This window comes from Leopardus geoffroyi, chromosome C2 (assembly GCF_018350155.1).
Source record: "Leopardus geoffroyi isolate Oge1 chromosome C2, O.geoffroyi_Oge1_pat1.0, whole genome shotgun sequence".
NCBI classification, from domain to species: Eukaryota; Metazoa; Chordata; class Mammalia; order Carnivora; family Felidae; genus Leopardus; species Leopardus geoffroyi.
Genome location: NC_059333.1, coordinates 140,074,982 through 140,089,146, shown reverse-complemented (window position 1 = coordinate 140,089,146; position 14,165 = coordinate 140,074,982). Strand labels below are relative to the sequence as shown.

Genomic DNA, 14,165 nt, shown 5'->3' with positions numbered 1-14,165 from the left:
GCATGGAGTTGTGCACTGAAAGATTTTCCCAAAGGTACCAGACCCTGGTTCTGCCAGACTTAGTTTCCTAATCTCTTGAGTTGCAACTTTTGCCTCTAATCCCTTATAATTACCTGGGCTCCCAGACAACAATTTAGAGATCAGGTTATTAAAAATTGCACTTCTCTGTCTATAACTACACGGAGTCCCCCGCTCATGCTCTGTCTTACTCTCTCTCAAAAATAAATAAACATTAAAAAAAAATTTTAAAAAAGGCGGGGGGGGGGCGCCTGGGTGGCTCAGTCGGTTGGGCATCCGACTTCAGCTCAGGTCATGTTCTCACGGTTCGTTGTTCGAGCCCCGTGTTGGGCTCTCTGCTGACAGCTCAGAGCCTGGAGCATGCTTCCGATTCTGTGTCTCCCTCTCTCTGGCATCCCCTGCTCATGGTCTGTCTCACTCCCTCTCAAAAATAAACAAACATTAAAAAAAAATTTACAACTAGACAGAGGATGGGGGATGGAGAAAGGAAGGAGAAGCAGGAAGAGATATTTTATTAAAAAATTGGATGATACATTTGAATATAAATGATAAACCTTGAAATTTGTAACAGAAATGCATTTCAGATAGTTAGAAAGTATCTGGAATCCAATGACATAATATTACCCGTAAGTCTGAATACTTTCCATAAGAAGAACTACTATCATTCTTAATTAGTTTTCTATCAGAATCTTATGGTAGGCCATGCAAAAAAATATTAATTTCGTAAACTATTCCTAAGTGAATTCAAAATCTTAATTACAGTGGATAAACTAAGTTTACCTAAGCTGTTGTGAGACAAAGTGAGGTTGTAAAAATTTAAATTTTGACACATCTGTATGAAAAATAGTTCTAGACTATATGGTCAAACAGAAACACTGTCAAAGACATAAATATTAAGATCTATATTAAATAGCAAAGGCAGGCATGCCTTTCAAGAGTTGATCAAAGTTCCCAGGAGGGGGACTGAAATGCTTCATGACTAGAGCTTCATTCTGGAAAGATTATGAGGTCACTGACCCAGACAGATTCAATCAAATTAAATTCTGCTGGACTTCCTGTCTACCCAGAAACACCCTAATATTCACAGATAAGAACTTCTTCACAATGGCTTATCTATTCGGAAAAAATGACTTCCCTAAAAAGAATGATTTTTAAAAACAGAAACTTACTGTTCCGAATATTGATTTAATATTCACTTTGCTATATAATCAGTTTTTCTGTAACCTTTCTTCAAGTTATAAGATTCAAGAACAGAACAGCAATGTCTAAAAACTACATATAACGCTCTGTTTCTCAATTCTAAGATAAAAATTATAAAACATATTACCACAAGGATAGCTGAAGCTGCCACGTGTGGTGGTGGTGGTGATTTCCCACACCCCAAAGGCATCTGGCGGAGAGGGGTTCTCCTCACCACACCTCATATCCAGTGCACGGCTGCTCTGGAATGTCTCCTTCTACTCCACGCAAGATGCCATATATGTTAATGGAGGCCCTGAAGACAACTGTATAATACCCTATTTCATTCACTATAAAATGATGATGCACTATTATTTTATGAACCATTAAGAAAAAAATTGCCAAATTAAACTATAACTAAGTGATTTCTTAAAACATAAAAATTATTTTACACTTACTGAATGGGCTCTCATGATAAGTACAATGGTGATATATGATAATTATCACTGGAGCACAAATAAAAAGACTATGTGAGCAAAAAATTATTACTAAAGCTTCTTTACATTCAGATTTCCAATCTTCTGCACCACTTTTCAGCTCAGAGATGACAGTTTTCCCACAAAATACAGTCTTGTGTACCATTAGGAGCATTGTTGGTGCAGTGTATCTTGACATGTTGCTCCACTTCTGCTTCTGGAATTTTCTTCCAAGGTGCAGACTTTTTTTGCAAGTGTTTTTGTGAATGCACAGGCACTAACAACTAAGTCACAACAGCCAGCTGGCCAAAAGCAAAGATAAAAGAAGTGTTAAAATATGAGAGGGGTGGGAGAAGAAAAGGCTTCCTGGAATTGCTGAGCAAGAGTAACAGTTCTCCCAAAGTCCGTAAATGCTTCTCTTTCACTTTCTGTCATCCATCCGACAATTCACTCCCCAAATAGTTATTAATCTCCTAATATATAAGGCAGATACTAAGCTAGGGCTAGAGCAGTGTACAAAGCAGGTAATGATATTACCCTCAAGGAACTTATGAGCAGGTTAGCATACAAAATTTATACGAAACTACAATTGTTGTAATATTATAAAAATGAAGCACATGGTGAAAAGTAATATATGACTAATTTGACCCTGTCAAGGAGGACAGACAGTACCTAAGGAAAGAGAGGAGAGAGAAATATGTCAGGCAGAGAAAAGAGCAAGTGTAAGGCAGGAGAGAGCAAGGAACTTTTTTCACATGGGTAATAGTACTGGGAAAAGGAAAACTCCAGACTTTTTGAGGACTATCACATTAGAGTTCCAAACTATACCCATATAGGGGCATCTGAAATGCCACTATATTCCTCTGATTAGAATGCAGGTGTATGGAGGCTAGGTAATTCCTCAAGTGTTGGCTCGGGTCCAATGGGATCTATAGACCTCCCATGGAGTTATTTCTTGACTTCAAGTGTGTAACTGGGAAACCCTCACGCTGGCTCTCTGACATTGGGATAAGTGTCATTTTTGTAAGAAGAGCGGAGCAAACCCTTGAAACTTTCCCCTACAACTCCATCTTCAGTCTAGATACAGTAAATCAAAAGCAATACCGTATACTGGGAAGATGTGCAGAGATTAGCAGCACTATCAGAGACATACAGATGCAGGAGTGGTGGTCCTTAATTATATACCCTTTCTATACTTATAATGACCCTGCAGAAAAAAAACAGATGATGGATCATTGTAACCTTAAACTGGTGGGAAGTCCCAATAGTGGCTGTCATGCTAAGTATGACATTATACAGCTTCTGGCATTTGGTATTCAGCTATTTATGGAGTGAGTACTTTCTTCTCAGAGCCCATAGAAGGGTGGATCAAAAGCAGATTCCTGGTACAGACAGGATACTACCCTGCCCCAGGGCAACGGTAACTGTCCTGATCTCCCTCAACATTTGGTCTGCACGGACCTGGATCATCTTCACATTCCACAGAATGTGACTCTAATCCATTATATTGATGACACCATACTAACTGGATCTGTAAAGCAAGAAATGGAAAAGAGTCCTGGTTGACCTAGTAAAACGCACACCAGACACCTCACAAAAAATAGGAGATACCGCACACTGCGTATGTTTTTAAGAACTCAAGGGCTCTGAGACATGCTAAGAACATCCTCTATCAGGTAAAAAACATCTCGCTTTTCTCAGCACCTACTGCTAAGAAAAAGGTAGACCTCACTGGGTTCTGGAGACAATATATTCCATATTTCATAACACTGCTTTGACTCGTTTATCAGAGACGCAGTGGCTGCCTGTTCCAAGAGTGAGCCAGAACTATGCAAAAGACTATGTAGCAGGTCCAGGCTGTGGTGCATCTGTGCCAGTGGATCTGAGGGTGCAGGACCTGTCCCTGATAGAAAAGGTGTCTGTGGAGTCTCTTGCAAGTGCCAAAAGAGAAGCCACAGTGCAGAACCCTGGGGTTCTGTGGCAGAAAACAGAGGGCCCTAATGGAATTTTTATGCCTGACCATGGGTCAACAAACGACCCCGTGACTGGAAGTACTCACTGAGACATAAAGTTAGATGGGCACAGAAACAACCTGCTATATGATGGAAAGGACTTATTTGGATTAGGCCCAAGTATACTCAGAAAGCATGAGTAAATTACATTTCCAGGTAACCCAGACTCCCAGGTGATAAATGTCTCTTTCTTTCATGACCAACTGACAGAAAGAAAAAGAATTCGACAATGGACTACCGCTACAATGCAGTCTTATTCAGGAGTGGACATAAACGACTGTGGCAGAGGAAGTCTGGCCGGGGAGAACAGCTGGAGCAGTGCATTTGGTCATCCATTTCAAATGGAGGGACAAACGGCCTCAACCACACACATCTTGACTCGTGGGCCGTAGCCAATGGCTCAACTGCTGATCGGGGCCTAGAAAACAGCAGTGAAAGACAATATGATAAGGAGGTCTGGGAAAGATGGACTGGACACAAATGAGGTGCAGTTTTGTATCTCACATTCGTGCCCACCAGGAAGCATCTACCAAAATGTCAATGTGTATTGTCAAAGGTCAACAAAAGGTGAACAGGATGAGTCATTCTATGGGTGTCAGCCAGCCTCCCAGTTAGGTCACCAAAGAGTTGACACAACGAGCCCATGAATAAAATGGCTATGGTGCTTCTGCTCACCAATGTTGAAAAAAGTTATTGCTACTGCTAAATGCTTTAACCTGCCAGCAACAGATATAGTGTCAAGCTCTCAATGTGCCACAATTACTCAAGACCAGTCAATCACTGGGTGTAAGACTGAGAACATGGGAAGGGGCAATGATTTATTTTACTAAAATTAATACCTTCTCTGGATATGAGTTTTGTTTCTAGCTCCCAATACTTTTGCTACCACCACTATCCCAAGGCTTATAAAATACCTGATCTATCAATATGATATCCCACAAAACCCTACTTTAGGCCAAGGACCCATTTTATAACAAAGAAATGTGACAATGGGTACATAACCTTAGAATCCACTGTTCTAACCATGACTCTACCCACAGAGAAATAGCTGGCCTTACAGGCAGGTAGAATAGCCTATTAAAAAGTCAGGGGTACCTGGGTGGCTCAGCAGGTTAAGCATCTGACTTCGGCTCAGATCATGATCTCACGGTTCGTGGGTTCGAGCCTCGCGTCGGGCTCTGTGCTAACAGCTCAGAGCCTGGAGCCTGCTTTGGATTCTGTGTGTGTCTCCCTCTCTCTCTGACCCTCCCCACCTTGGGCTCTGTCTCTGTCTCTCAAAGAAAAAAAAAAAGTAAGAAACAAAGAATCAACTGTTAAAAAATAAAAGTCAGCTAAAGAGAAATCTTAAAGATAACTCCCAACTCCAGATGTGGCATATACGTGAAGCAATGCTTTCAATGTATGGTCTGTTACCAACAGCTAGAATACTTAGGTCTGGGAACCAAAGGATGAAAGTAGGGTTAGCTTCTGTCATCATCATCCCCAGTGGACCCACTTGCAGAATTTGTGTTTCCCTTCCATGAAACTTCAGTATTTGCTAAGTTAGAAGTCCTGATACCCAGGCTGGTTTGGGGAGGTAACTGTTTCATCCAGAGGACACAAAAGAGTTACATTAAATGTAAATCTCTGACTACCTTCTGGTCACTGTGGGCTTCTCATGTCTGTATACCCGTAGAAAAAAAGGGAGTCAGTCTACTTTTGGGGATACTCAACACTGATCGTTATGAGAAGCAAAGACTATGGCTACGAAGTGAGGGAGGGAGAAATATGTCCAGAACTTGGGGGATTTCATCAGAAATCTCTTGGTGCTTCCATGGCCAGTGGTAACAGTCAATGGGAAATTCCAGCATGACTCAATAAGAAAAAGGCAACTAAGGGCTCAGACATTTGAGGGAAGTCTGGGTCACTTCAGCAGGCAAGGAACTCAAATCAGGCAAAAACTTTTGCCACTGATGAAGAAAATGTAGACCGGGTAAAAGGAGGAGATGATGAGTATCACTTACAGTTTCAGGGTCAGTTGCAGCAGTAGGGACTGTAGTAGTTAGTTTCTCTTAGCTCTCTTGCCTTAAGTCTTTTGCCATAGGATTAAAGCAAGGCTTCACCTTAAAAGGGACTCAGTTACTGATTGCACTTGTATCTCTGATCTCAGGGAGGCAGTGAGGCCCCATAGCATAGTATGGAAGCTAGGTATAATTTAGGGCACGAGTGATCTGAGTGGTAAAAGGGGTATATTACACTGGACACCTTGTCTGTACCACTTTAGATTCTCTCAATTTCACTTGCGTCTTATTTCAGCTTTCATCAGTACGAACTTCACAAAGGTATAATGTGCCAGCACCTTGCCTCATGTCTGTGGGCAGCTCTTGCCTCTCACTCCAAGGCATCTTTGTTGACATTGATCCCCACTTGCAAGTGGATCGCCACTTGCACATCACCCCATTAACTACTGGGGGACTTGGGGAAGTTAATATATCGTGGGGAAAATCTTGACCAGTAAGAACTAGTGGAAAAACTCTTCCTCCTTTCTCCTCTCACAATGCACAATCTTAAGACAGTTTACCTTATTTCTCAGGGGTATGGTCCTCCAGGATTGGGCAGTGCCAGGCAACTCAACAGCTTATCCACGTATTGACTCTCCCTGCTACCAAACTACATTCTTCTTGCCCCTCTACTTGCTGAGATTATAGCCCCTAACAAAGTAACAGCACATTAGTCCCCTGCTTCAGATTCTTCTTTCTGAGGAAGCTAAGACAAACCTCAGAGTATGTGGTGTCTTTATGATGTCCAAGCGGTCATTCCTCTAGTGCTCAGAGGTGGTAAGTGAAACCACAGGCAGAGATGAGATCACTCAGAGAGGGAGAGAGAGTGAGAGAAGAGGACCTAACAACTGACGAATGAATGGCCATGAGGAAGATAATGGCTAGAAAAGATGACTGGCGACGGGCAGGAGAGGTGGGTGGAAACCTAGAAAGTATTGTTACTGTAAGGGAGTTTAGCAGGGCACACAGATAATACACATCCAAGGAGCTGTTGCTTTCTTATTACTAAATTTGGTTAGATTTTGATTGCTGTGGATATTTGATATGATGCATTGTCAAAGAAAATTAAGTAATATGCAAATAGAAGTGTGGTGGAGGAAGTTTTTTCAAACCACATTCCTCTGAGGGGAAACCCCAGGCAAACTGAGCAAGAGTGATGTAATTTGTAACCAGTAACCAGACCTTCTCCTTTGTGCCTCCCTGGAGGGCAAACTGGTGGTAGATGCAGACTGATGAGAGAATGATCTGGTGGCTAAGCTATTAATTTATGAATTGTTGCCTTTTAAAGATCTCTTTGGATAAAAAAAAAAAAAGCTCAGATATCAAAAAATAAAAGAAAAAAGGCTCATAAAACATGCTTTTGTAAGGAGATATTTAAAAAAAAAACACAGAAAGCTTAGCACCCTGAGTAAGGCAACTTCAGTTTAGTAAACTCAAAACTATTTCACAGCAAATCTTTCTTCCTTACATTCAGGAGGGCACAAGCGTTCATAAAAATGCTCTATATACCTTTACAAACACTTAGGATCCGAAAATAAATCTTCCTTAATACTGAGAATTTACCACTTAGGCTAAAAAGTATAGAATACTGTTATAAGAAGCTACATAATCTTTACAGATTTTTAAAGATTGATTGTATATACCTATCATTTATAGAATTTTTTTTATTTTTTATTTTTAAATGTTTATTTATTTTGAGAAAGAGCGAGAGCGGAGGGGGGAGCGGGGGAGGGGAAATCAGGTCGCGAGAGAATCCCAAGCAGGCTCTGTGCTCTCAGCACAGAGCCTGATGCAGGGCTTGAACTCACAAACCATGAGATAATGACTTGAGCTGAAATCAAGAGTTGGACATTGAACTGACTGAGCCACCCAGGTGCCCCCATAATTGAACTTTTTACAATTTATAGAAATGTTTTGGCATTCTTCTTTAGTTCATTCAAACTTCTTTCAGTTTATTAAGTTCAGTGTAAAAAAAAAAAGAATCATTCTGCCTGACTTCACTCTGATTTCCTGTCTGTTTCATTCAGTATTACTAGTCTCATTGATATTAAAGTCTAAGGAGTGTAATGATACTCCAGATTTTATTAAAATACACTTATGTTGTTCTTTGAACTTCCAGACAGGTTTTATTCTCACAGCATGCATTACATAGGTCACATTTAAATCTAAAGTTGTAATTAACAATGTAAAAGTGAGAGAACTAAAATCTAAATTTCTAACAATAGGAACACTGGGGAGCTTCAATTTAAATCACAAATCAGTGCTTTATAATAACATTTTTTAAGTTTTTAAATAAATATGAAATGTTCTTGAACATAAGTGTCACAGTAATTATAAATATAAGTGTTTCAGAGGACCCAAGTGGAGAGTTTCATATTCTGTCACCGCCTTTGGTAATTAAAAAACATGACATATTTAAAATCTTTAGTTCGTAATAGTGCCTCAAGCATTGTACAGTTAACAACTGCCTTTCAAAAATAATAGCATAAAGCTACTACAATGAACACATTATAACTTCAAAATATGACAGAATCGATGATACCTGTTGGCAATGTCGGGAGACCTGCTCTGGCCACACAAGCGTTCCAATCAAGCTAGTGGGCTCCTCTAATAAGATCTGCTTCTTTGCAGGAACCCCACCGTTTGTCTCCTTCCTCAGAGACAGTGGCATCAAGCTTTCCTTCCCCAATTTTCTGATTCATGCTCAAGTACATGGATGGTATTCCAACAATTCTAATTCAATGACAGACACAACAGCTGCCTGCCAACACCAGAGTGGATTTAGTTTTCATGTGATGCCTTAGAATACCTAACTGATGCAATACCAGGTGAAATGACTTCAGAGATTTTTTAAAAGTTGGCCTTAAAACCCCAGCATTTGTACCCTACAGCTCAGTACCCAAACAATCCATTCTCTCTACAATTCTAAGTAAAATGTCAGCAGCTAGGGTTTTTTTTTTTTTTTTAAATAGCCTTTAGGTGTTTCAAATTTCCTGTGCTTGTTTCAGCAGACTTCTGACCTGCCTAACAATAAGCAAGTCGCTTAGGATTTAAATACCCAGCTATACTGCTGGGAGTCAATAAGAGCCAGATCTAGGAAGAGCAGGAAAGGAACTCGGAGGGGACAAAGTGGTAGGAAATGTCTTCTGAACACTCCCTTCCCATTTAAAAAAATCTAAGTCAAGCAATAACTCAACTCTTTATAGTTCCTTAAAACCTGAACACTATTCTCCGGACAGTAAAATTTATAAGTAGTATACAAATCAACTAGACTGAAATGTTTACGTTGATCTTTTTTTTTAATCCTTTATCTCAGTATCTTGCCTGATGGCTCTATATTTCAAAGCTTTGACAGAATTGTTTGATTGGTATGATCTGTGACTACTTCCTTTGTAACAAAAAATAACGTTTTCTCCTTTAAAAATTTTTATTATTTTTTTTTAAGTAAGCTCTACCCCCAACACGAGGCTTGAACTCATGACCAAGAGTTGCTCGCTCTACCAACCAAGCCAGCCACGTGCCCCCAGTTTTCTCTTTTGATGCTAAAATATTTCTGTTCGCAAAGCATGATCCTTGGTTTGTTCAGACTTTGAGGCGCAAATGTTATAGATAATGCAGGTCATTATTTTGCATCTTATTAAATATTCATTTTAAAAAACTGTAAGAATTTCTAGTATTAATAAATATAACTTTCCTGGTTCCACTGGAGGCTCATTCAGACAGACTGTTGAGATCAGGTAGGTTTCATGGCCATGGAAACTTGGATTGTGCATGTTAAACACGAACTGGGCTAATCACTGAGAGAGCTACGGTACTTGAGTTATACATCTGGATTACGGGATGGGGTGGGCAATATAATGCATTTTGGATGAAAGTGTTACTCTACTAAAACACAGTAAAATTATGTGTATCTTCCCCTTTTTCAAAAGGTGGTGTCACATGATGGGGGCTTCAAACTGCTTGAGAGGAGGGGTAGGGACAGCTGTTAAGAGGCTAGGATACAGAATGTTCATTTTAAGAGTAAAATTCAATCCTGATCTCCTGAGATTCCCTCTCATGATCTCTGGGACGTTAGAGGCTTTGGGCAGCTAGCCAACACTAGGGGTCACTGAAAATTCTAATTTCATCCCCCAGATCTACCTTCATTTATCCAAATGTTTATCCATGAGAATCCCGAGCATAATTCCAGGGTTCAGATCCAGAAGGGAGAGGTCCCTCTGGGCACAATACCTCCTGGCTAGGACATACACTCTGTATCCCTTTAGTTCTTAGATTCCTGGCATTTGCCAAGTAACAATATATGATAACGAGTCAGTAAGGAATTCAGTTTCATGGCTTCCTTCTACAGTGTACCCGAGGGGACAGGGTCTCCTGTTTCCCATAGAGGTATCCTATAAACACAACAGCCTATTTCTTTTTTTTTTTTTAATCACATACAAAAAATAAAACATCTCATAAACTCAATGTCAAGAAATAGAAAATATTTCTTTTGATCAACCTATTTATAAGTGTTATTGAGTTCGTATTTCAAATCTCATACTCTGGTTTCTTTGTTGACAAAAATAATCTCACAATTATTGGAGGAAAAATCTAACAATATTCACATTTTCCTTAAAATGAAGACAAAAATAGCCAGCCAGTATATGGTAAGTATTCAAACATACTTGCAAGAAGTTACAAACCATACAAAAACACTGAGATGTGGTTGTTTGAAAATCTGTACCTCTGGTGGTAACTGTGACAACATAAACCTACAGTCATTCTGATTCTTTTATGGTTTCACTCTGAGCACAGATGAAACCAAATATTTCAATTTATGAACTATGTTAAATTTCTCCTTTCCATTTACATGTGGTATGGGCCACATGGGACAGTATCTAACTTCATAAGTATTTCAAGAATATATCACGTTTGTGATATGTAAAATACAATGAAAAGGAAAATTTTAACACTTTAAATATTACTCAAGTAAAGAGAACATGACTAAGAGCTGAATGACTGCCTGTCACCAACTGCCTATCACTCTCTGCTACAAAATTTACTTAGCACCAACTAATGAAAGACCACAATTGTACAACTACTGAAAGTGTTTGACACATCAAGTTGAAGAGATCTGTCCCTTTTAACTCGAACCTTTCCATACTTAGATTCAAGGAATTTGTAATACCAGAGAAAAGACAGAAACATATTATCTAAGTACTACTTCTGCTGATCAATGTTCAAACCTCCCACAGGCTCCTAAATGTCTACAGAATGAGGCCCATGTTCTGGCAGTGGTACCCTAAATCCTCCATAACTTGGGAGGCCTCACGTCAGTTTTATTTCCTCTTGTTCTGGAACGAGGGAACCTGTTCTCTAGACAATGTGAATTCCCGAACCTTAATGACTCTGTACCTCTACCTGTGTACTTTTTCTTCTTTCCCCCTTTCCTCTTCCTTCTCTCTTTTTCTTTCCTTGCTTTCTTTTTTTACAACCAACCTGGGGCCTGAATTCATGGCCCCAAGATCAAGAGTCGCATGCTTTACCAATTGAGCTGGCCAGGCGTCCCTCTACTTAAGTTCTTGCTGAAGCCTGCAGGGAACACCTTTCTTGCTTCTCTCCACTCATTCAAATCCCATTGGAATCAATCTTAGATGCTTTAAAGGAACCTATATGGTTCAGGTTTGTGCTCCCACAGTCGTAGCTCAGGGACTGGCATGAAATGAAGTTCTTTAAATTTCTGTTGAATTAAACAGACTCTATAATTAACTTAGGACTCTATTCACAGTCTGCCCCTCATTGCTCCAACTGGGCCATTTCAGTAACTGATCTTTAGAATCACTGTGCTCATACTGCATCCACTGCCCATAGTGACATACAGTTACGCTTGTTGCTTTCATGGCATGTCTCTGAGTTTCTCTTACATTGATCAATTACAACATTTATGGATTATACTACTTCTTTTACCCTTAGTGGTAACGATGATGATTAGAAATGGACCGTGTTTACTGAGTGCTCACTACATGCCAGGGACTCTTAAAATTATAATTAGCACTTTACATGTGCTATTGCATTTAGTTCTCAATCTATCAAAACATTCCCATTTTACAGATTACCAAACTGTGGCAGAGAAATTAAGTATCTCAGAAAAATCACATAAGTGCTAAGAGGATGACCTGGGAGGCGCTATGCATGAAGAGTCATAAGGGTAGTTTTTGGTAGCATGGTCAAAGAAGTCCTCTCCTTATAAATAACACTTGGGAAGAGAGCTTACAGAGAAAGAGATAGCCGTGAAGGAAGAGTGTTTCAGGGCAAGGAACAGCAAGGAGAAAGGTCTCAAGATGGGAAAAACCTGGTATAGTTGAGAAGCAGAAGTAAGGCCGATGTGGCCAGAGCCAAGTGAAGAGAGGAAAAACAGCAGAAGATGAGGCTGCATAGGGAGGCAGCGGCTAGCTCATGGACAGCCTTGTGGGCCAAGCAAGAAGCTCCACACGTACCGATTTTCCTCTACATTGTACAATCCTTATTTTTATTCTCCATAGCAAGAGCCTCAATGGCAGACACCATCTCTGATTTAACGTCTCTTGCAGCAACCAGCCCAAAGTATTCTGCAAAGTACCCTGTGAAGAATCTCCTAACTGGCTTAAAGACTGGGGAGTGTATCACTGTGTGCAGCAGTGGTCGAAAAGATCTAATTTAAGAGAAGCAACTGGAGAAAGGTGGTATCCCAGACTTGTGGTCTACAGCTGCACGGCTGTGGCAGGAGAGCAAAAAAGTTCTTGTAACAACTACATGGAATATGGAGAAATGATTTTGTTTTGAAAAGGGGAGGTAGAGTTCTTGAAAGAAAAACTTTTCTGTGTGAAGAAGAAAACTCTAAATCCGGATACTAGGACTTAGATTTCCTATAAAAGGAAAACAAGTTCTCCAATCCTTTCCCAAGTAAGAGTGTTCCAGTTTTTTATGGGAATAAAGTTACTACAGCATGTGAATTCATAAAAAAACAAAAAACAAAAAACAAAAAAACAAGATTAAGAAATGCCCACAGAAAGCAAAGTACTTAGTTACCTATAAAATGTTAACATGTGATCCTAGCAAGGGGAAGAAATATCGTCGAATAGCAGAATGCATATGGTCACTGAAATCAGAAAGTCCACGATTAGAATCCCACTTTAGCCACTGTTTTGTTAAGACCTAACATTAAGGTTCAAAATTATGTGATGCCCTGAAATCTGGTAACATCAGGAAGGCCTTGAATAGCCTACCCGTAAGTTGCTCTCTCTACTCTGGTTCTATCTACAAGGGCCCATAACAGACCTTATCAAAGGGCTCACGTGTAGTTCCTGCTTTTCCCTGAGTAGCAGGTTTCAGTTTCCTGCGAGTTTGCAGATATATTCGGACAAGCCAATCACATCATTCTGTGGGAACCAGGGGATACACCACTCTCTTAATACTACAAAGCCTGCCTCCCACAGCCTCTGGCTGTTCACTCTATTCATAAGTGCAATTCCCACGTGACCTGCATGGCATGCAGGGTCTTCCTCCCTGAAGCTGTGAGTATATGCGACTAATAAACAGCCGCCAATCTCATCTGACAACTATCGGGTGTTGTGTGTTCAGCCATCCCCACAACCCTATGGCAGGAATCCTTTCCTCATCAAAGGGGTGAAGGGGTGATCAAAACAGCCACTTAACTGGGTGTGTGACTTAGGCCTCAGGCCAAGTCACTTAACGTGTATCTCAGAGCCTTTTACTTTGTAGAATAGGATTAATGATATTTACTTTGAAACTTGTGAGCACTATGTCCAACAGCTATTATTGTGAACACTGTGCCTAGCAGTGCAGTGCTAGACCCATGGTTGATTCTAATGCCATCCGCACCCCATCGCTTCCTCAGTACCCCCATGACTTTTACTACTGATTTAAAACTTTTAACTTAAAATTAATAACAATTGAGTTTGAAACTATAGATGGGGATATAAATGACAAATTGGCCAGATTTGGTTTAAAAGCAATCTTATTTATAAGAAATAACATTTCAACTCCAGCTATCACAAAAAGAACTACAAAGCGAATTTATCAAGTTTTTGGCAAATAATGAAAAGTAGACATGAAACTAAGACTGCTTTCAAGATACCAAATAGTAGGTTCAATTGTGTTTTGTGTGAATCTTGATATGCAAATAATGTAGTAATTTACAGTGATAAAAGACCTTCTAATAAGCTAACACTGTGTGTGCAAATGTTTTATTTTTAAACAAATGAAAAAAAAAAAACCTGGGTGCTTCAGATAAGAGACAAGAGGAAAAATAGAGCTAATAAAGCTTTACTCTGGCAGAATTTCTTCTTCAGATTTTTCTTCTTTATCACATCTCAACTTGTGTAAACACATACCCTAGTGTACCCATGTTTCCTGAATTCAGTAGTATATCCTTATGCCTTTTGATTTTTATGTAAGTACAT

At 39.8% G+C, this 14,165-nt stretch overlaps 1 protein-coding gene across 6 annotated transcripts in view; it reads right to left on the bottom strand.

The window, feature by feature from the left end:
• The window catches only part of UBE2E2 (ubiquitin conjugating enzyme E2 E2), a 372,155-nt gene that overhangs the window by 142,552 nt on the left and 215,438 nt on the right, over positions 1-14,165 (bottom strand). The window lies entirely within an intron of this gene.